This window comes from Dermacentor variabilis, chromosome 2, assembly GCF_050947875.1.
Source record: "Dermacentor variabilis isolate Ectoservices chromosome 2, ASM5094787v1, whole genome shotgun sequence".
Lineage (NCBI taxonomy): Eukaryota > Metazoa > Arthropoda > Arachnida > Ixodida > Ixodidae > Dermacentor > Dermacentor variabilis.
This window is the reverse complement of record NC_134569.1, coordinates 25,063,732-25,087,776: the sequence shown is the minus strand read 5'-3', so window position 1 is coordinate 25,087,776 and position 24,045 is coordinate 25,063,732. Positions and strand designations below refer to the sequence as shown.

Sequence of the window (24,045 nt, the reverse complement as noted above, 5' to 3'; positions counted from 1 at the left end):
CACATACTTACTAGGCTTCCCATGTAGTGCGCACTGGCTCACATCCTTTCTACAATGCACGATGAAGCTCATAACAACCTCCGCTCTATCTTTTTTACAGCGCTACCTTAATAGTCAGGATACCAGTCTAAATATTGCGACCACTGGTAATGCTGCATTTCGTGAAAAATTTTGAGCTCGCCGAGGGACGGTGAGTGGCGAACAGTTGTACGTAATGTAGATGTGTGCCTCGTTCTTGTGCTGTTCTTCAGTGCGGGCACGTGCAACCTGTTTATCTTTACGATCCCGCGTTAATTTTATTTTCTCTTGCAGACGAACTATGCCTTGCAATGGACATGTTTCCTTCTAGAGCAAGTAGGCGTTGTTGGATCTGGAGGACAATCCCAATTGCTGTCCCCCAGATTTTTGGACCTTGCTGTTGGGTGCGGGAGTTGGCCGAGGTTGAGGAGGACTTAGAGATGAAAACTGGAGGTTTATTTACATTATTTACAGCGAGAGTACAAAGAATTAACAATCATCAAGTCATTACGGGCCAGCACCAACTCGGACGCTGCGGCCCGTGGCAAGAAGCTCGAAAGAGATGAATGAAGGAATGCTCTCTTGCTGCTCCCGGTCTCTGGCTTTTAAGCCCTTCGGTGTCTCGAAGTCACGTCACGTTCGGCCAATCGGCGAGCCCACTCAGGTGACGCCATTTTTTGGACAATCGGCGAGCCCACTCAGGTGTCGTCATTTTCGGCCAATGGTAGGCGCCCGTGCGATTGTGTCACACCCGGCGCACAGGGTCGCTCCTTGGGCCCCAATTGTCCAAGGGCTTACTTCTCTCTGCGCTATTGCCTTCCCGGTCTGCAACTGCCTTCACAAAGGCGGATGGGGGGATTGCTGCCAGGGCTTCCCGGTGCATTACAGCCGTCTTGCCTCGGGACCCACGTTACCTGGAACAGTGCCAGGCTCTCGCTACACCTTCGGGAAGAGTCAAGCAGTGAATAGCTCCACCTGCGGCGCACGAGGTGGGGGACGCCAACTCGTTTGCACGTGCCGCGCCTCGGGAACGGGGTAGATGTGCTTCTGCGCTTCTTGACGCGATTCGATGTGGTCTTGTGAACTCGAAGCAGGCTCAGGAAACGGTCCCGTATCTAGCAGCGTCCCATCTTTCTTGGTGGAAGTCACCAGACAGCCGTTTTCTTATTCTCTCTTTGTGACAGTTACATCTGTGCAAGCATAGCAACAACAACGAGGACTTTCTTTTTATATTCAAATCACACCCAAAATCCTCATCGCACTCTCGGAACGCACAAGGTTGTCTTAAATTGTCGAAGTAGGAGAACTAAGCAGAAAGCGTAAAAGCCTATTTTATCGTCTTCGCCATGGTGCATCTTGCGCGACATTCCACAGAACAAAACGAAAAAGAAGCCAGAAGTCTACTTTCCAGGCTGCGCTCACACATGAAGAGTACAAATTCCGCAAAGTAAAGGTAACACATCTTCTCAAAAAGCAGTTTCTTTTTTTCTTTACAGATGCGCCGCATCTACGCATCGTTAGTGCAGAAATCGCACGCAGCAACGTCGCGCGGCAGAGAAAAAAGTAAAGGTTACGTAACAGATGTCTTTTACATCTGTCGTAGCACACCCCCCCCACGCGCGTAGAAACTGTAACGAGCCCGAGCGTTGGGTTTTGCACTGTTTATTAACTGCGAGCGTAAAAGTACTGGCGCAGCCAGCACTAGAGCAAAACACAAACAAACAAACAAACAAACAAATAAATAAATAAATAAATAAATGTCGTCACCGAAAATATTGCAAGTAACCCGTCCACGCAGCCGAACTACAACCTTCTTTGCATCCTTCTTTTGCCGATCAACCGACTGGAACGGCCTGCCCCGTCAGATATCCGAAATCACCTGTTCAAGGACGTTCGCTGATGAGCTTAATACTAATATTCTTCATTGAACTCATGTGGCCACTAATTAAAATGAACATTTGTAAACCCCACCCCTTATGTAACACCCCCATTGAGGGGTCTTTAAGGAAATAAAAGTGGAGAAAGGACGGACAGGAACAGAAGCTAAAAATGAAAAAAAAAACAGTAAGAAAAATAGTGGAGGTGAGATAGGACCACGAGTCGAGAATACAACAGGCAATTTAGAAATTGCACTACAAACTGTTTTTATTAGGAGTGTCAGCTCATCTGAATAACAAAACAGCTCGCCGGGGCGTTTCTGTAAAACGACCTGCGTTAGCCGAGTAGCGCTGCATTACGCGCGGCTTAAGGATATTCGTGATGCCCGACTGGTCTCTGCAGTTCAGCTGGCTCGAGCAGCCTAAACAAAAATTTAAGAAAAGCGTGAGGAATGCAGTACTGAAAGCATTGGTACAAAAGGCACTTGGGCGTCATCGGCCGCGCGGGTTCATTTTAATGCGCCATCCCAAGATGAAGCCACCTCAGTTGACTCCTAAAGCATGTAAAGATTCTGAACAGGATAAAATGTAAAAAACAAAGCTATGCCCTTATATGGAAAACCTCACTAAGCGTGTTGTGAGGTCCAGTAAACAGCACCAACGTTAATGTGTACGGGTTCACGAAAGTGCACCATGCAAGATTGAAACAGCGCTAACGATTATAGCTACGTTAACATGGGAAACCAGCGAATACTAATAGATTCGCCGCAGGAAATGCCGTGACGTGAAAAATATTATCTGCATAATGTTAATGGCGAAAAAATAAATGCACGTGACCTAAGTGTACGTACTGCCTGTCAGAACTGATTCGTGTACGTCTGTTATACTTCGTGGTGCGATGCGAGACTTATTCTCATAAGTTCCAATCCCCTGAACAATGGAATTTCTTGTTTCCTTCCTTTCCTCTTTTTTTTTTATTGCGATAGAAATTATACGGACACTCAGGCGTGTTCGCGCCGTCGGCACCGCCATGCCGTACCGGGCGCGACGGCGCATGCGCGGCGCCAGACTCGCGAGCCCGCTCTGCGATGTGCGAGTGCGGCCAAGAATGTAAGTAACCCGTCGCACGAAGTCATGTGACTTGATGAGGGCGCGAAGACGAAGAGATAATAGCATGGGAGCAGGAGCAGAGAATGCTCGCAGTGCTGGTGGCTTCATGGACCCTTGTGTTCAGTTACGCGTCCATTGTTGGAGGTGACGTTATATGCCGAGTTTTGGAAGCGGGGCACATTTGAAATGATGAACGGAACGTTCACTTTGGGACGCGTGCTCCCCGTTTCCACAGCTTCTTGTCACGCGGGCGTTGCGATCGCGGTCATCAAGTGAACTGTGTTCGTGTGTGACTTTGGTTGCGGAAACCATGCACTGTTTGATCGAATGCTCATTGCAATTTGTAATACCCGTAAAAGAACATACCTTGCTTCATGTAGCAGTCTAATACAATACCGTCGCTTTCAATGATTTTCCTTTCGTGTGCAACTGCGACACATCTACGCTAGTATTCTTTCTTTTTTTTCGTTTCGTAACATTTAATTCATTACCTCTACAAACACAACCCAGCGGGGAACCAGGAGAGCACATAAAAGGGCTGGTACATTCTGATGCTATTCACAAAAGTTTTAAGAGCGTAAAACGCTTCGTGCAAAAGTGACCCGAGAAGCGAACGTGCCAGCCAATGGACACATCACCATAGCCGCTGGTGCGAACGTACGCAGCAGTGAAAAAGGAAAGTACGCCGAACACAGAAGCGTAGAATAAGATTTCACTATAGAGAAACATCTAAAAGTAATGTTGCGGACCTAGAGCAGAGACGCGAGTTTGAAGCGCGCTAACATACGAAATTTTAGCAGAACTAAACAAGAAAAAAAAGAAGGTAAAAAAAGGTAAAAGAAGAAGAGGCAGTCGTGAGGAAAAGTAAGCCGAGCACCAGAGAAAGGAAACGAGGAGAGTCCAGAACATCAAAAGCTTCGAGGCTCGCCAGCATCCCAGTATGCAAATTAAATTCACGTCGAAAGAGCAAATCAGAAGCTCCTGACCCCTGCACACAAGCAAGCAAACGAACGCCCACAGCCCAGTATCGGCGCAGGAAGCAGAGACGACGATTCTCGGGCGACGAACAGGAGGGAAAATCAAAGCGAGAGACAAAGACAGGATCGGGAGCCGGGCACAGTTATAGCACCCATGCACACGGAAGAAGCCGAACGTTGAAAGGAAACGAGGTAAAAAATTCAGCTGGCACTAGAGTCTACCGCTGAGAAGAACGACGTGTCCTGCGAGTGGGCTATCAAGCAGGGGGGAAGAATAAGAGGTAAGTAAAAGAGAGCCGAATGAGAGCTAAGAGTAAAGAGTCGAATTGACAGAAGAGCATAAAATGTCCGGCGGTAAGACTACCGAAACGTTGGGGCCTTGATTAAAGCGCGCGCGTGTTTCCCGGCACGAAGCAGTTACCTCTTTCTTTTTTCTACAAAGGAACTGCAATCAACGTTTCCGAATCGAAAGCTACAGCAAAAGCAGGGGCAGGCACGACGAGGCGCATAAAAATGTCGGCACGGCGCTCCATTTTTTTGCAAGCAATCGCCGCAGACTGCTGCTGCGTCTGCAGTGGAGGTTTTATAACTCGCCATTGCGTATTTTAACACAAAATAAAGGTGCGTGCGTGCGTGCGTGCATGCGGACAAGCAAAAGCCAAGGTAGAGACAAAAAAGAAACAATCACAGGTGATAACCAGCTCTGCACGCGTTATCAGGGCCTTGCCTGCCTTATTTGCAGTTCGTCTTTTGCGACGACAAAGCTGAACGAAGCCCTCCCGTACAAACAAGCCCGTACGAAAATGTTACCGTGCACAGAGCTTATCTCCGGCGAGAGACTCCCAACGGTGTGCAATGGTTAACTGTGCCCCCCAATTCCTTAATCGCCGGCGATCCACGTTGGCGGCCGAAGAGGAGAACGGTGGCCTCTGATACGCAACGCCGCCACAGCGGCTTTCGTGAGAGCAGCGTAAGCGGATCAAAGGAAGAATTAGCGCCCTTCATTTCACCATCCGCGACGTGCGCATACACTTCAGCGTGCTCAAGATAACGATGCTGCGAGAACATCACAGGGAACACTCAAACCAACAAAAAATAACGGTCGGAGCGAAATGCGTCACTAGCACACACACACACGCCGTTCCGTCACTATACAGCTGCAAGAAAATACCTTCAATATGATTATGATAACTTCCACGAAACGAATACTAAAAAGTAAAACAAAATAAACATCATGAATTATTACTGTTGAATACCGGAACATAATATAAGTAGATAAATATATAAGTATAAATACAATGGCTGAGCGGCCTACAACGTAGTGGACAAAGTCCACGCGAATCAGTCTGCGTCGTCGTCTTCGTCCCTGTCCTCAGTTTCTTCACAGGGAGCACCACGAGACAATACTTATAAAAACCAGAAGCGATCGATCAAGACAGCTTTACATACTAAAGCGATTTCTGGCGGAAGTGTCACGTACGTAAGCATGCGAATATTGAGACAAAGCCTGAAGAATCGAAAACAACGTCGTAGCACTGTGAGAAAATGCGGCCTATAAGGCCAAATGCAACAAAATCTGATACAGCGTAAAAAGCCCAGTTTAAAATAATGTAGATATAGCGTAATTTTCGCGCAATATATGACGTTTAAGATTCGAGTGGAACCTACACGAGAAGCTCGGAAAGGACGCCGTTTTTGATGCAGAAACTGAAGAAGCAAATATCTGAGAAAAGGCGGCACCCACGGCCCGCTGGAATATCTCGGAGGGGGCGTGCTGGTGTTTAAGTCATGGCGACCACCACCAGGTGCACGCATCGTCTGCTTAGGTGCTGTTTACAGGCTGCTAACAAAAAAGTAAACAATTACCAGCTTTGCCAAGATTGCTTCAGTTTTAGCCAAAGTCAAATTTCGTTCGTAAAAGCCTTCTAAATGTGACGCTGTTAAAACCTGTCAGAATGAATCATGTGCTCTCTGGGTTGGCTGAGGGTAACACGATGGCGCTTTTTTAAAATTTATTTGAAGTGTTCAACAGCAGATCTGCAGGCACTTGGGTTCCAAAATTCTAAGCTGGAAATCGGTTAACGAGTGCAAGGTACCTTCCACGTTAGCACAATTGCACTCTGTTCTTTTGAACAAGCCTTTGCAGTGGAAAAAAAATGAAATTGACGATCCAAAGCACATGTTGGAATATTTTTGAAGCGAAGCTTTAATAACGCGGTATGCTCAATTTAGGTTGGTGGCAACTTTCTCATTCCTCGATCAGGTATTCAAGTCACATTTACTTATTTATGATTATTTTACTATCAGTATTATTACTATTTTGTAAACAAATATTGACGACGTTATGCGCAGAACAATGCTCATGCCTTCAGCAACGTACCACACAACACTGGATTCACCAAAGAAGGCGACTCGCCACTCCTGCAATTCCTGTGCACTCTTGCCTGCAAATTCTGAACACTCACCACCTAGAAAATGTGTTATGTACTATGCAGACAAAATAAAGGACCGGCTATGTGCTGTGCACTCCCAGCGGCAAGCGATAACATATACGTTGAATAATACAAATTTAAAGCCGCCAAGCTTTTAGAGTAACCAAAATGGCACACAATAAACCAATCAGGGCGGTTATAGAGTTTTGTTCCATTATTTGAGAGCGAATACAGTACAGTTACGTTGTCGGGACGAGGAATACTTGTAAAGGCTAAAAAAGCGAACCGGAAATGAACATAGACTTTCACGAAGACTTCTTGCAGGGCAAGTTGGTATTGATTCGTTATACCCATTTTAATGCGCCAAGAACCACATTCAGCACACAAGAGATAACAACGGGACTGAGCACCAACTTTTAGCGACTTTAGCGATACAATTTGAGCGATAGATTCGCAAAGGCAGTGGAGAGGAAAGAATTCGAGGGGGCAACGGAGGATGCACATCGCGTCGCAGCGGGCTCTGCTAATCCACCCTCAACCACCTGGAATCTTTCACCATCAGCACGAAATCGTACAACCATCGTCACTGGCAAGTCACCAGCTTTTACTTGACACCAGTATTTCCGGGCTCGACTCTTTTCTTAGCCCGAGACGGCCGTTTGAAATCCCTAAGCGGCGGTCACCGCGTTAAGCCTAAACGCGCCACCGCGACAGCGGCACGGCGGACGCGGACGCCGCTTCGGCATCCGACGCACCCTGCAACGCGGCTCCCAGGGTAGGGGCCCGAGCCGCGGAGATGTCCACCAGCAATTCCGACCCGGCAGGCCAACTGGACTGCATGGATGCAGACGACTTGGAGCCCGAGCGCGACATCGACTTCTGCGATTACCGCCCCGGCCGGAGCGGAGCAGCCGACATGCCCAATGATACACATCCTCAGCCACCCGTGCCTCACACTCCATGGTACCGGGTGGTCGACGCTCGCCGACGGAGGGTTGTCGCCGAGGTGTCCTTCAAGACTCCACCCGCCCCATTTGACTCACGCGAACGTCGACACGGACCCGGCTGGCCTCGACTGCCGCGCCTCCCCGCAGGGGACCACAAGGTGGTTCTCCGAATAAGAGGAGGTATATCACTACAACAAGAAGCGGTCTTACCTCTGCGAGACGCGATACAAACCGCACTCCGAGCCCCGCTGCCTCCGACGGCGCGCATACGAGTACGCAAGGAACAGAACATCGCACTAGTCAGCACCCCGGATCCTGACCTGGCGGAACAGCTTTGCCACATTCAGACGCTCCTGCTCGCAAACAAATCGTATCAAGTCTCCGCGTACGTGGCTTCCCCGGACAACTCCTGCAAGGGGATAATCACAGGCGTCCTACCTATACCTACCGAGGAAGCCCTCATGAACGATACGGTCACCTACCCCCATGATATCAACATAATCCAAGCCAGACCCTTCGGAACGAACGGAGCATGCCTCTACACCTTCGAGGGCAGGCGAGTTCCCAGCTACGTGTACTTTCAAGGCGTAGAATTTCGATGCAGACCTTTCCGCCCAGTCACCCAAGTGTGCCACAGCTGCCTCCGAACCGGACATCGGCACGACATCTGCCCATACCCACAAGAACGGCGGTGCGGGAACTGTGGCTTGCTTAACCCAGATGAACACCACGAAGGTTGCCTTCCACGCTGTCTTACTTGCGGATCCGATGACCATCCCACCATCGACCTGAGTTGCCCGGCTCGTCAGAGGAGACTCGGGCCCCGATCGGTGAAAGAGCGGCGCCAGCACCCAAAGGGACCCGATACGACTCCACCGAGGCGGAGTACCGAGATATCAACGACAAACCAACAACCTGACGACATTCCTAAGAATGCCTGCAGCCAAGCACCTCACAGCACAGCCCGACCGAAGGAACCGGAAATATCATACCACGAAAAGAAAACCAAACAAGCACATGTTCAACCCCGAGTACCTCCTGCCATACGGACACCTGCGACACCACTCACGAACCACCCGCCACGCCCTCCTGTGCAGCGCGGCACGAGAAGCGACGCCACGTGGCCGGCACTCCCGCAACGATTGTCCACCCATGCGCCTGGCTCGGCGGCAAGAGGGGGTCTGAAGATTTCATCTGGTTTGGCAACCGGGGGGCGCCTGGATCCAGACTCACAGCTGCAGCAACGGCAGGACCCCCTGGCCGACACTGGTAAGTCACCCGTTGAGCAGGCCTCCCCAATACCTCCCCATCCAGCGCCGCCCCATGCCCCAGTCCTCTCACAACAGACCTGTGCACAATATTTCCAAACTCCAGAATTCACACAAGGCCTCACGCAACTAGTTCTGAAATTTGTAAGCGACAGCCTCGAGGCTGTCAAAACACAAATGGTTAAAGAACAAGAGCAGGCCCTACAAAGAGTGCAGACCGCGTTTAATCAACGCATCGACAAAATAGAATCTGCAATTAATCACCTCTTCGATTTGCATGCCCAATCATCACCCACCCGTAAGCATAAACAGCCCAAACCTGCCGCCGCCGCTCACTCCCCTCAGCCCACGGAGGAGATGACCAGCCCACAGTTGGGGGTTTCGACTCCCGTAACGACTCAACATGGCCAACTCCAATAAGCGACAGAATTCGGGCAGAGTGGGCTTAACTCCTCCACCCGGAAACCAAACTTTATCTGACCTAATCATATGGCAATGGAATTGTAGAAGCATCAAAAAGAAACTCGCCCAATTGGCCGCATACATTCAACTTTTTCCGAAGCCGCCAGATATACTGGCCCTGCAGGAAACGGGGTCCGCGTCTCTATCCTTGCAGGGATATCACGTGGCATCCGTAACATCGCGTACCGCTATTCTTATTAATAAAACCCTCCCCTTCATAGACCGAACCCCTACCGGGGGTCCTTCAGAAGGAGGAACCGAGTACACCGCTCTGGAGATTATCCCGTCCAACCCCACATCGGGAAAAGGACTGTTGGTTGTCAACATATACAGTCCCCCTAAAGATAAGGGCACAAGGATACCGGAAATTTTTGCTCAAACACGCTATACACATCGAGTCATAGTGGGCGACTTTAACGCCCGCCATACAGCATGGGATTATATAAATAACACGCCGAAGGGCAACCTTATACATAACACTATGATGCACCACACACTTACTTTAATCACAGATCCCACTATACCAACAAGAGTGGGCACCAGTACGGCAAGAGACACCACGCCAGACCTCACGATGACAAGCACACATGTGATGGTGAAAGCACACGAGGTCCTGCCGGACACATTAGGCAGCGATCACCACGTGATACAAACAATCCTAACGCAAAATTCCAAAATTTTTCGGCCCAAAATTCAGACCCTCGTTGACTGGGATAAACTCCGCTCGTACATCGCCGTGGAGGATACCACACCGCAGACCTTAGAGTCTTGGACTCAAAAGATACAACATGCCCTCGACAGAGCTGGAAGAAAGATTAAGAACACCAAGAATGCCCCCCAAGTAGACCCCCACCTCCTCCATCTGTGGGAGGCTCGTCGAAGCCTCTCCAAACGATGGAAGCGCCAGAGATTAAACCGCAAACTTCGCCTTCGTATCGCTGCAGTCACGGAGGAGGCTGCACAATATGCCACCCAGCTTGCTCAAACAAACTGGGCCAACTTTTGCGGCACACTGAAAGGAACGCTGGGCACAAAACGCACTTGGAACCTCCTGAGGGCTCTTCTCGATCCCACTTCCACCAAAACCCATGCGGACACTACTACTCAAAAGCTGATTTACTTAGAGGAGCAAAAGGGCACTGATATTATGGCACACATCAAAAATCTGTATATTCCACAGCCCATACCTACACATCCGAACGCAGCCCCTTTAACACCCCCTGATCCAGACGAAAACCTGGATTCAGATGTCACACTGCCGGAGGTGAAACAGGCCCTTGGCTATATTACCAGGGACACTGCACCAGGGCCCGACCGGATAACGTACAAAGTCCTCCGAAATTTAGATGACATATCTTTGCAGGAGCTCACGGATCTCTTTAACGAACACTGGCGAAAGGGCACACTGCCTGGCGATTGGAAACACGCCCAGATTAATCTTATTCCGAAACAGAATAAATCGTTACTGCTTCAGAATTTACGACCTATCTCTCTCACGAGTTGTGTAGGCAAACTTTTTGAGCATGTGATTGTCCGGCGACTACAACCGCACTTAGAAGCTAAGCATTTCTTCCCCCACACTCAGTTTGGCTTCCGCCCCAACCTATCGGCGCAGGATGTCCTCTTGCATATTAAAGAGACCTTATTAAATCCCAAACGACGGACAGCCCGCACCAGAGCCATCCTAGCATTAGACATACAAAAGGCCTTTGACAATGTAGGACACGACCATATCCTCAGGACCCTTGCCACCACAGGTTGCGGCCGTAGGATCTGGCACTATGTCAAAGCTTTTTTGGAAAATCGTACCGCTGAGATTAGATTAGGTCCACTCACATCGGCCGCCTTTGCCCTTCCAAACAGGGGCACACCCCAGGGAGCAGTCCTATCACCACTATTATTTAACGTAGCCATGGCCCCACTCGCCAGAGAGCTCGCAGGTATCACTAAATTGCACCACGCTTTGTATGCTGACGATATGACTCTATGGGTGTCACAAGGCTCTATTGGGGAGGCCCAAGATGTCCTACAAACAGCTATCAACGTTATCGAACGGCATGTTCGCATAATGGGGCTCTTCTGCTCGCCAGAAAAGTCCGAATTGCTCACTATTAAACCCCACAAAGGCGACCCAGGCATACATCTGTTCATACACGGTCAACAAGTGCCTAAGGTACATAGAATCAGGATCCTTGGTCTGCACATCCAATCTAACCTAGATGCGGGTTTTACACTGAACCTCCTCGATAAACAAATAAAACAAATCTCAGGACTGGTTCGCCGGATTGCGTCACGCAATCACGGCCTGTCTGAAAAGGACACCATGCAAATGATTGAAGCTTTAGTGGTCAGCCGCCTTGCCTACCACCTCCCGTATCACCACCTCACTCAGAAACAAATGGATCAGGCTAATCGTCTAATCAGACGGGCGGTTAAGACCGCACTGAGGCTGCCGATGCGCGCTAGCACTACCCACCTCCTACAGACTGGTCTCTATAATACCGTCCAGGAAATCATAGAGGCACAGAGGAGTAATCAGCTTCTACGCCTCACCCGAACACCCACTGGGCGAAACCTACTCCGAACTCTGGGGTGTGAGCCAAGCGGCACGATCCCGATGGAAGAGCCGTGGTTCCCCATTCCTGTAAGACTCACAGCTAACATGCAACTCAAACCGTTGCCACGAAACATGAATTCGCACCGCTATCCGGGTCGACGTAAGGCGCGGGCTGATTACTACACCCGACGTTACCAAGATCGCGAAGACGTCCTTTATGTCGACGCCGCGGTCGGTCCGCTCAGAGGAACGGTCACGGCCGCTGCCATGACGGAGGACGGACGCATTAACATCTCTGCCTCGATTAAAACAGCGCGCACCGATGTGGCTGAGGGGGTCGCATTAGCCCTAGCAGTGGCGCATGCGGCTGGGGATTCTGCCATTACAGAAATCTGCACCGATTCCCAAAGTGCATACCGTTACTTCCTTCAAGGCGTAGCACCTAAGACAGTCACACACATTTTGCAAAACATTCCTTCGCTTCCCCACCAGGTGACTATCACGTGGGTACCTGGGCATGAGCGTGTCCCCGGGAACGAGCGCGTTAATGCGCATGTCCGAGGTCTTTCCCTCCGGACCCTGGACGACCACTCACCCAACCCCATGGAAAAGCCAGGAGAGGGGATCTGCACCTACCACCAGATTACCACGTATTACAGGGATGGCAGACGAGATTTACCTCCCCCTCACCATTCCCTTACCGCTCATCAGAGTTCAATCTGGCGCCAGATCCAGACCAAAGCATTTATTTCTCCCTATCTGGCACATTTATTTCACCCTGGTCTCCATAATCCACAATGTACCACCTGCCGAGCGCCCCGGGCAGATCTTTTCCACTGTCTGTGGAGCTGCCCCACGCCCATGGCGGTAGAGCCTATTCCCAACCCTTCCTTTTCCTCGTGGGAGGCCGCTCTTCGGGCCACTTGCTCGGATGACCAGCTCTGGCTGGTGGACCGCGCTTGCCTAGAGATGTCGGCCAGGGGGCTCCCGGACGTCTAGGAGCCCAACCACATTCAAATAGATTCAATAAAGTTTTATCCATCCATCCATCCATCCATTCGCAAATAAAGCGTCTGACACTTTGTCAAAAAAGGATGCCGTCTTTTGAAACGTTTCAATGTTATACAAAGAACCCGGAAATAAATGCATCACCATATCAGGGCGACTTGTACAAACTAGTAAGCCTTTTTCGGCCCTGTATTAATACCGATTTAGGGTGGAAAATGCGAAGAGGCGCTACCGTTAGGCAAGCCAGTGTTTTATCCAGGAAGGTTCCAGGAAGCGGACGTTCCCTCCACACTTACCTGCAAAGAGAAAAAGGAGAAAGATAATTTCATTTTTCTATTTCTTGCTTATCAAAATTGTGCACCTTACGTAGAGCTCATGGTGACACAAAAATGCACATCTTTTTACAGCATTGGAGGAATACACACCGCTCAAGAAGTAGAAACATTACATATAAACATCTACAAAAAGTAAGTGCAAACAAATACTTTTTTTCAGTGCAAAATAAGGAAGAAATATAAATAGATCATTCAGGGGAAAAAAATGAAATACAGAATAAAAAAAGGCGAGTCAACAGCACTTGACATTGAAGAAAGACGAAGTCTTTTGGGGCGCATTAGTGTTCTATCTGGTTCCGTGTTTTTCCATGTTCGTTATTCTGAAGGCTAGAGAGGATGGCTCATACACAGCGAATCAGAAGGCAACAGCGGTGAAACAAAAATGCGCAATTTGCCGAAAGTAAAAATTCCCAACTCATGTTAAAAGTTAAGAGGAAGCTTTAGCTCGGGTGCTTCTATCTGCATAGATGTAGAAGGAGCATTCGTTTTTCTCGGCAACCACTCAACCAAATTTGGCGAGGTTTGTTACATTTAAAAGAAAAACGTGAAATTTAGTGACTGTTGGTTTCGAATTTTTTACTTAGGTCGCAAATTTTTTCTTAATAGGTGGAAAAAATTAAAAAAATAGAAAACAACACTACCAAGTTTACATCTACGCAACTCAGCAATGAGAAATGGTATAACAATTATGTGAATTACATCTAACAGTACATATAAAGCTGACAAAATTGATATGTTACACATGAATCCAAAGAAAAGTAGTAATGTGGAAACACAGCTTTTTAAGAAGCCTTGTACACAACCTAACGAATTCACGCAAAATATAAAATGACGCATCAAATTTCCCCGCTTTCAATGATCTAGTGAATGACGTTTACAGAACCGCGATATCTGTTCTTGATGCAGAGCTATTAATTTGTAAACTTTGTGCTTCTATTTCTTTTTCAATCTTTCGAATTTTTAAGAATATTTTAAAGAAAATTCAGGCCCTAAATATAAATTCTACTTCCAACAGTCACTAAAATTTAACTTTCCCTCTCAAATGCAACACATTTCATTAATATCGATCCAGGGGTTATCTCAGAAAAACGGTTTTGCGTTTTACATGTATTTGAATAGGCCGCGTCGAAGTTGGGCCCGAGCTAAAGCTTCCTCTTAAGCTTTCATTATGAAACAGCGCAAAACAAACGCGGACATGAAGAAGAAAAATCACAACACAGCGCTTATTGTTAGAATTATCTACGCCCCCCCCCCTTTGGCCGAAAGAAAGAGAAAATAACAAAACGAGAAAGAAATAATTCACAGCATTGTGAGTGATCCTTGCCGGGCCGGCACGTACAATTATCCACACTTCTTTACAACACGTTCAACAAACATCAGGACACACTGTAACACTACTTTTGCCACGTCGTGCTAGTGCACAAGGTGAAGCCGCCACCAGACCGCAAGGTACCTAGATTATTGTAAGACCACATTACCATTTAGGCGGCAATCTGCTTATCGTGGTATTGTATAATCCAACAAGCCGATAGATGTTGGTAATATCTCTACATGTGCACAACCAAAAAGTTGAGCTAAAATATTAGAAGAAACACCAGAAAAGAGCATCATTTTCTCATTTAAACGTTATTATGACAGCGATACGCGCTGCCACAAAACGGCTACTGACTCATATAAAGAATGCGCCCTTGAAGCTGTACTCGACCATAAAACAATATCACATCTCGCCACATTAAAGCTCAAAAAACCACGAAGTGCAGCGCTGTCTATGGTGCTAAACACACTAAACAATACTGAAATTTATTCTTTTCTGTGGGGCAGACGATGTCTTCCAAATCCTCGCGCACTCAAGTCCCTTCACATGCATGACCATGGGATTCTTTGGGATAGAAGGGCCAGAGGTAACCCTTCTAAACCTAAATCTTTGATCTGCGGACGCACGTGCACGCACCCACATATACAGACAGCGTAAAAAGATTAAATGAGGATAATACAGCCGATTACTAAAAAAACGCCTAATTGAACAGTGCCTTGCTGCCGAACATAATATTTAATGTATGTGTTGCTTTCACTTGTTTCAAATCCCGTTAAAAGCACACACGTCGCTATTGTTTAACGCCACAAAACCCAAACACTCATTCCACATCATAGGAAATCAAATTCAAATCATGTTTACTTTTGGCCATGGACACTATAGCCCCGCAAAAAATAAATAAATAATTAAAGGAAGTAAATATTGCGGAAAACTTATATTACGGTAATCATTTATTGGTTTACTCAACTATGCACAACTGAAAACTAACTCCAGCGCATCAAAGACGCTATTATGAGCCTTGTGTGAAGTTTAGAGCACTTACATAAATATTTCTACAGCTCAAGGGCCATGCCAGAAATGATACATTGCGCTTTGTGGAATTAATAACTGCAGAAGAAATGAGAAGGTAGTCTGTATACGTTAGAGCCGGTATTACAGGCCTCAGAGACAATAGATGCTGGTCTGATGGCGGTTATTTTGAGCAATTTGATGTTCGCAATACTATCCGCAAAACGTAGCGACCATTGGGTCGCTATGCTATGGTGGCCACTGCAATATTGTTTTTACCCAGGCGCGTGGCCCTGTTCTCGATGGTGCCCCTCTCGCGACGTAACCGATCGTTGTCGCTACAGCTACAGCGTCGCTACGAGCACGAAAGGCGCTAACGACTCGCACGGTTTCTCCGACGATGGCCGTATCATGCGGTCGTGCAGCGAGACAGCTCCTTCCGAAGGCGGGTAGAAAGGGTAATCGAAACAGCGCGGCACAGAGCATCGAGGCGCACGAAGATGCGGAGCATCGCGTCGACCCATTCAGGCTATATTACCAAATCGGCGGGAGTGGGACAAAGTGAGACGCCGCCGCCACCGATGAGAGAGGAAACGGGAGAAAGTGCGCCACACGAGACGGAAGGGAACAGGGCCCAAAGCAAAACAAAAGAATAATAACAATAATACATAGGGCGGTCATACCCTTCGGAGAGAAAGAGAAGTGACACGGCGCCAGGGGGAAATAAGTTGTTGGAAGCGGAAGCCGCCGGTCGGGATGGAATTGCAGGAAAACGTGTACGGGGAGCGAAGACGAACTTCAGAGCAGCACCCCGTGGTCGTCACAGAGCCCGACAGAAGGATCGAAGAAGGAACGGGATCGAGTTAGAGCCATCGACTCGCTGGGTGCGGGGAAATGATGATACCATGAGGCGCGCAGACTAATGGGAGGACGGGACAAAGTTACACTGGACGCACAGCGCAATGGGCTTTTATGGACGTCGCATTGTGTCGTCGAAAGAGCGAGGGAGCTTTGGTGCGCGATGTAGCGCCATCCGCTTGATTCACGCGTGGTGATGTGAACACAGGAGGAGCATTAGGTACACGGGAAGAGAACTACAACATGCGGAAAGCGTACGTTTGCGCCAACTAATCGAGACGAAGTGTTCCGTGAACGATTAGGTAACGGTCCACGTACTGATTCCCAAAGGGCCCCTGATCAGGTTTGGTACGGCAAACAGCCAATTGAGGTGCGTTCGTCACACATTGACGATGGTGTCTGCAAAGCATTACAACAATATACGGCGAAAAAAAAAAAGTCAAGAATCAAACAAATTCCCGTGCGCTCTTCTTCTAGAAGGAGCCAATGGGGAGGCGACCGAGCAACGTGGCGCGCAATGGCGCTTGCGTGTCACAGGCACTGCGCCTGCGACGTTCAAGTCAACGGCAGCAGCTTGAGCAATTCAAGGATTCCAGTGAAACATAGAGCGTGTAGGGCCACCTTCGGACATGCGCCGTGTACCAAGAAAATGACGGAGAGCAGAGAAAGAATCAGGCGGTCTAGGGTGACTCGAGTGGCTCGAGCTCTTCTTTCGAACTGGACCTTACGAGGGCGGCAGAGGAAACTCGGTTGCGGGTGTTGCGGCGTGTACCATTTGTTTTGGGAGGGTATCCCGCCTCCTCACATGGGCTATTTAAGCGACGATAGAATCGCTCCAACAGTGAACAAGCTAAACTAGCTATGCAACGTGAAAGCTCCTATTTATGTTGGGTAATTATGTTGTACCATTTTGCTGTAGCGAAAGGGTTGTTTCAATGATGGTGGCAGGCTACCTTAACGTCGACATATCGAAGCCAAGTGCATGTTGGCTCATCGAATACTTGGACGATATACTCAACCTGCACCTCGTGATAAACTCCTAATGCCTACATGACACGCTCGAAGACATGTGTCGATGCCATCATTTTGCGGAATTTACCATCCTCTGTGTCCAAGTGTTACAACAATTACTTCAGCTACCACAACTAGTTACTGATGGTCATCAACCTTTGCCGTCGCGAAGGGCGATATGTGGCACTATATGCGTCAATGTGTGTGCATCTACGTCAAAGGCTGGCGTGCCGGCTACATAGAAATAGACACGGTGCTAATTTACGGTCTTGCATTCCTCAACGTACAACAAAGAGGCAGCTATACTTCAATAAAGACAAGTTTCAATTTTGTGTTATGGCCGATTCCTATAAAAGAGGAATCAACCAATTTTAATGCAAAAACATTATACGGCTCATTAGGCGGAAAATCCGACGTCGTCGGCGTCGGCGCAATCTTACGATGGTCCAAAAAGCTACGAGCCCTAAAACTTTTGTCCGAGTCGATCCTTTGACCTTTGGTGGGAGTTGGACCCACGGCCCTTGGTGGTAAGGCAGAGTTATTTAAAAACAGTTAATTAAAATATAGTTAAGGCACTCGAACCCACGACCTTTGACGTTTGTTAACGCGAAGTTAATTAAGGCACAGTTAGTTGACTTTTAATTAATTAAGGCACTTCAACACAAGACCTTTGGTGGAAGTCGAACTCTCGACGTTTGGCGGGAGTCGAAACCACGACCTTGCGTTGTGCGCACCTTGTGACGAACACTGCTGACTCCGCCAGTGGCGCCAACGGATGTGGCCGCAATGCTTTCGCATTCATCCACGTAAGCATAAGTAAGTGCCCTTTTAAGATTTTTTTAATAGCTTGGCTAACGTTAGCTAAGACACCCTACACATTCGCATGAATTTCCACATATATATTCGCTTATTTTTCTCCCTATCTTCAGAAAAATATGTACCGCGCATTCCCGAAGTGAATGGAAAAAAAAGCTTCGTCTCTGATGGGACTTCAACGCCCCAACACAACGCAGGGGCTGGAGATAGTGGAGATCCCGAACTAATTTAGACCACCTGGGCATCTTCACGCACATGAAGGTCTTCCTACCATATTCAGTTCACTTAGTGCAGGGCATCCAGGCATTCTACACGATGGCTAACCTCCCTGTCCTCACCACTCCTCTCGTCCTCTTCCACTCAAAGCTGAGTAACATTTTTCATTTCGTCCGTCAGTATGTAGCGGCAACAGAAAGGAATCAAACGAGCGACCTGGCACTGAGCAAGAGAAGGTCATGCCCAATGAGCCATAGTAGCGGGTCAATCAAATGCCACAGAAAGTGGCATTTCAGGACACGTTCTCTAAACATGTTAAATAATATTTCCGGATAGGCGTAGTTGGATGTTCCTAATCATCAGAAATACAGAACGAATATGTGTACGCCTCAACAAAAGTACTGCACAACTATTTTATACGCTCGCGACAGCATTTGAGAATATTATCGATGATTGGACAACGAGGTATTGCGTCAAGCACCGGGGAATTGCCTCTCTCCGAAAATAGTTAGCGCGATACGCGGGAGATGAAAAAAAAAAAAAAAGAAGGATAGGGAAACAAGAAAGGGTGGCGGGGGAAAGGAGGTTAGCAAGGTGAGGTGGCGGTCGTACAGAAGCGAAGCGACGCGCTCTCTCACTTCAGCCTAACGAGCTCGGTCCAACTCTCTCCACAAAACACCCCATGTTGTAGATCGGAACTTCCTCTTACTCTACTCACCCTCCCCCTACGTGTCCCTCGCTTTTTATTTATATCTCACACTAGCGACCGCGCTTGGTCATTCTTCTTTTCCCGTTTGACAGTATTCTATCAATCGATTGGTGCTCCTGCGGCTGTGTAGCTCGGCAACTAAATGACCTGCGACTTGGACAAAACTAAAGAAAGAAAACTTAGTGGGAGATGGGGGCGGGAGTAGAGAATGTGAAACCAAAACATGTGCTGCTTGATGGATACTTAGTGAGTGGTGCGAAAGAAAAAGCGGCAAGAAAATTAACTTCCCAAGTGTCTCAGAGGCCTCACGCAACACGGAGCCGTTATGGAGGTAGAAAAGTTGAGGGACTAATGTGCAGTGCCAAGGCTTTCTGTCTCTGCCAACAGAAACAGTCAACGTCAACGTGAGATTGTATATTCTATACTCGTATTAGCGACAAAAGTGCAAATTTGTGATAACCCAGGGCATGCACGCATTGATTACGACACGCTCGCTCAAAAAATGAGTAATTAAATTATTACACATGAACCGGTTGATCATTCCATAAATGACGCTGACAAGGCGCAAAAATAGCGTCTTTCTGGACAATACTGACAACATATATGCGTGCATGAAATAGGCATTACGAGTTACACAGGTCTCGCAAAAATAATTGAGTTACATGGTAACAATTTAGAACAGATAAACATCACAGCCATTTTAAGTGCCAGAAAGGTAACCCGGGGTGCCGCTGCACCTTTGACTTGATTGGAAAAGCAACTCTACTTGTGAAAATTATTTGTTGGATGAATAATACCAACTCAGACAATCTCCATCCTAATAAAGAAAGCGTCTCACGGTTAAGCGCTTTAGCAGGCTCGTTCATATCCTGTAACACTTGTTATTTTCTCTCCTTTCTGTCTTGAAAATACAAATGATCACGGTTACGCGCACCGTTTCAGAAGGCGCGGCAGGTGTTCCGGCCAGACTCCAGCGTAAGGAAATGTTGGAGTTGAAGGTGGCAAGGTGGATAACAGCAGGCACGGTGTTTCATGCATACTTGATGAATGAGACTTGATGCCAAAGCGGCGCCACTTTTCACCAAAAACCTTCCCGCAAGGGAGGGGGAACACCCTGCTTTGAACGAATAACTAAGTTTTGATGAAAAAATATGATATTTAACACCGGCTATAAACTGTATCTGGATGTTGACACGTCACGAGGCACGTGCACATATTTCCCTGCGACATTTTTATGCACACTGTGTCGACTTACTTGCGCGAGTTCCTACGCAGTATAAGAATACAATTACTCATTTAAGAAGAAACAAAAAGCCAAGCTTGTTTCGATCAGAGTGAGAAAATGTCTTTCTATCGGGAAATTAATCTTGACCTGTTCCAGACGATATACGGTCTCTCTCAAACTTCAGCAGCGTTTTTTAAACATAGCGTAGCTATCTGAAAGATTGCGATTGTGTAGAGGGCCCCTTCACAAGCGTCACCAAAGTTACATCCCCACTACCTTGTTTCCTTTTTGCTACATTTCTCCATCTCCACTTTTCAATCTAGTTCGAGGTGTGTTCCTCAAAGACTATACAAGGAGCCCCCCCCCCTCCCCCCCAAAGGATACTTCAGTATCAAAAAAGACCTACAAGGCCGGCAGAGAACAAAGAAGGCATCGATAAATAAACAACTGGAGCCACCGACTCGGCGAAGGTCCGGCGACAGAAGCCCGAAGGCGGGATATATATTGAAGGCTATAAATTCTCGATATCGGACAGCTCGGCTAAAGCTGCCTCCCAAGGTTACCCCACCCCCCCCTTCCCCGCCCAGTCTCGGGGGCGTCTTCACGGGTGGCCCAGAGGCGCAAAGTGTCCGAGGGCGCTAAGAGCCCCGACGCCATCGATTTAACGTTGTAGAGTGAGAAGTGTTCCTCAGGGCGGCGTAGAATCATCAGAATATAGACAACATCCGAAGATTCGTTGGGTTTCAAAATTTAATTTATCCGCGACATTAAAAATAATAACCAAAACTTCAACGACGCCGACAAACATAGTTGAAATAGACTAAATTTCTTTGTCAAACCAACTGTGAAACTAAACTCATCTACCGTCACCTTTCTGTTTCTCCTTCCTGTGCTCTTCGCCTGTGTAGCAGTATAGTAGCAATTGTGATAGTAGTAATTGGTCGTTTATTTAAACTAACTCAAGTACAAAGGGAATCGCTTAAGCGAATTTGAAGCTGCGAAATGATAACGAAAAGAAAGTTGTGCGCCGCTAAAGAAGTGTGACAATGACAAAATATTGAAAGTAGTGACAAAAAAATAACATACAGCAGCCGGAATAATACTGGGAGCAGATGCTAAGAGGTCGTAAAAAGGAAATTTCACAAGACATTGTTATTCAGGGAGCGCATAGAACAAAGTAGGACAACACCGCAAAATCACAAGAGTGACGGAAGGAATTCGGCAAGCGTGAGGCTTCCAAGTGGCACAAGATAAAACATCACTTTTTTTTTTAATTATGGGGTTTTACGTGCCGAAACAACTTTCTGATTATGAGGCAGGTCGTAGTGGGGGACTCCGGAAATTTCGACCACCTGGGGTTCTTTAGCGTGCACCTAAATCTAAGTACACGGGTGTTTTCGCATTTCGCCCGCTTTGAAATGCGGCCACCATGGCTGGAATTGGATCTCGCGACCTCGTGCTTAGCAGCCCAACACCTTAGCCACTAAGCAACCATGGCGGGTGCCCATCACTTGCAATTGACCGGAAAAAGAAGCACCGTAAATGTTGTGCCCACATTACTCAACAGCTTTATTTCACTGCCTGTGTCGCTCTTTGCAAAACACAAATAATAAATTCTAGGCTGTAAACACAGGGCCACTCTCTGAGCAATCACGTCGAATTTCTCGAATTTTATCCGTGCTAGTTCTAATGAGGCAAACGCATATCAAGAGACTACCTGCGTTCAACCCGCACAGAGCATTCAAGACGCGAGCAGTCGCCCCATGCAGCTACAGTGTGGCCAATCTAATGTCTCGGAAACAACACTTGTGATATCATACATAATTGAGCAGGATATTACTTAAGGTGAACAACTACTGCCAAAAGCTCATCTCCTCGATACAGAAGAAAGGAAGACGACGCAGTTGCGAAACGGTCCGCGCTCGCTCCACCTTTTAATCTAATAGAACTCGGAAAAGGCACTTCCATTCTGTCGATGCGCTGGCAAGTAATTAAGACAAATAAACTGCGCGGCGCGGACTCATCCGTGCGTGCAGCCAGACGCACGTTACAATGGGCAGCGCATACATTCCGAAGGAGCTCTTTTCTTTCCCGCCGAGCGCGCAGGTAAGTGCGCAGCCGACCGGCCGCATGCATAATAGATGGAAGAGCCGTCCGGATCAGCAGGCGCCGCAGACGGGCAGACAAAGGCAACGTGCGCACAGGCCGAAAGAAGGCCGCTAGCTGCCCGCACACGAACAAGACGACGAGACGGAGAGCCCACAAGAACGAAATCAAGCAGGCTAAGAGAGCGCTAAAAGCTAATTTCGGTGTCTCTGTGCAGAAAAAAACGGGCACGTTCTCTATTTCGTTTTGTTTCTTCCGCCCTTTTCTTTCTCTTTTTTTCTTCTTTACAGCGGCAGCCCGATGAAGCCTGGAATAAAGCCCGAGCGCCGCACACTGCTCTCTCGCAAATGTCGTTGCCTTCGAAATAAAACTAATTTCGTGAGAAAGCTCATTGTTAATGCGACGAAGCAACTCTGGAAAGTATAATAACCAGGTTATGAAATCGGGAAGTATGCGCGGCACGAGGATGGGATAAAAAAATAGAGCAGCTAGCTTACAGTGCGGTAGGCGAGAAAATTAAACATTCTAAAACAGGTTCCATTTGCTCTATAGAGTACAACGGGAACCACCCGTAACACTGCGTTGTGCCAACAACGGTGCCACGCCCGTAATTTCAGAAACAACTGAAATAAAAAATTGTTGGTAAAAGACGGAGGGAGTCAGAGAGGATACGAATCAGCTGCTCCGCTCCAGTGCCCGGTCAGAGGAATGAATAAAAGCAGAAAACGTAAAACAGCGTGATCACTTCAGGAGTATTCGGTAGAAGGAAAGACGGCAGTAGAGAGCAAGCAGTTCGAACAATACTTAATAGGGACTTTCTTTTCTTACTTTATATTCATAAAATATAAACGGACGTCATGCGATCCCCACGCTGCATTAAGTCGAATTTATGCCGAGATATTATTTGTATAGTATAGTATGAAACACGAAGCTATACGCTCGCACTGGAATCGACGGCCCGGTTCCGCGACTAACTTCGCACGCCTCGCGGCCAAGGTTGTTCTCGCTTGTTCTCGTGTGCGGGCAGCGCACACGAGAACAAGCGAGGATGACGGCGACGAACGAACTCCTGGCATGGAACAGCCTTTATGTCATGAAATGATGCGAACGACTTGAGACTAGCGTCACAGGAAAGTAAAAAGTGTTTTAATATATGTCGCACGAATTTGTTGAGACGATAAAACTATTTCGCACGTAGGCAGCAGATTTTGCGAAAGGTAAGTCGGCTACGTGTTCCTAGAGCCCTTTGCATACGCAGCCATGTTGCGTGATTTTCCGAGTTATTACACCAGCGCTGTGCATCAATCAACTCTAAGTTAGACGAGCTGTTCTGCAGGACAAGAACTGGTCAGCTCACGAGGCGATTGCCTTACCATATGTAGCCGTCATCGATTGCATGGTCTGCCGCGTGTGAAATCGTTCACGTTGCTCTTAGCAAATACATCCCATAGGGTGTTTTTAATTTATTAGGTAAAAGTACTGACGTAAAGCTGCCTTCAGCCGTTACAACTGAACGGTTGCACGCAGAAAGCAGGAACAACTGAAGATAAGGAGCAGTTATGCGCGCTTGATAATTCGGGTTTTCCGACACGCATTCGCAGTCTCTACAGGCGGCGATTCAACAGGTTTAACCTCGCGGAGCACTTGGACGCAACTGGCGCCGTATTGACACACCTTGGTTTATGATTCCTCGAGACCTCAGATAGTGCAAACGTCCATTGAGCACTAAGCGGAAGCACATGTCTCTCCTTACCCTTTCTTCAGTAGGAACAGCGTCGCGGGGCAGCCCA

The 24,045-nt window shown here is 47.8% G+C and overlaps 1 protein-coding gene across 3 annotated transcripts in view; it reads right to left on the bottom strand.

Moving 5' to 3' along the window:
• Positions 1-24,045, bottom strand: part of LOC142571526 (uncharacterized) — a 541,018-nt gene that overhangs the window by 221,678 nt on the left and 295,295 nt on the right. For 2 of the 3 annotated variants that reach the window (XR_012825896.1, XR_012825897.1), the window contains one exon: positions 12,889-12,952. The exons of the other annotated variant lie outside the window; for it this stretch is intronic. The gene's annotated coding sequence lies outside the window, so the exon portion shown is untranslated. The remainder of the gene's footprint in view (positions 1-12,888; positions 12,953-24,045) is intronic. 3 annotated transcript variants of the gene reach the window in all.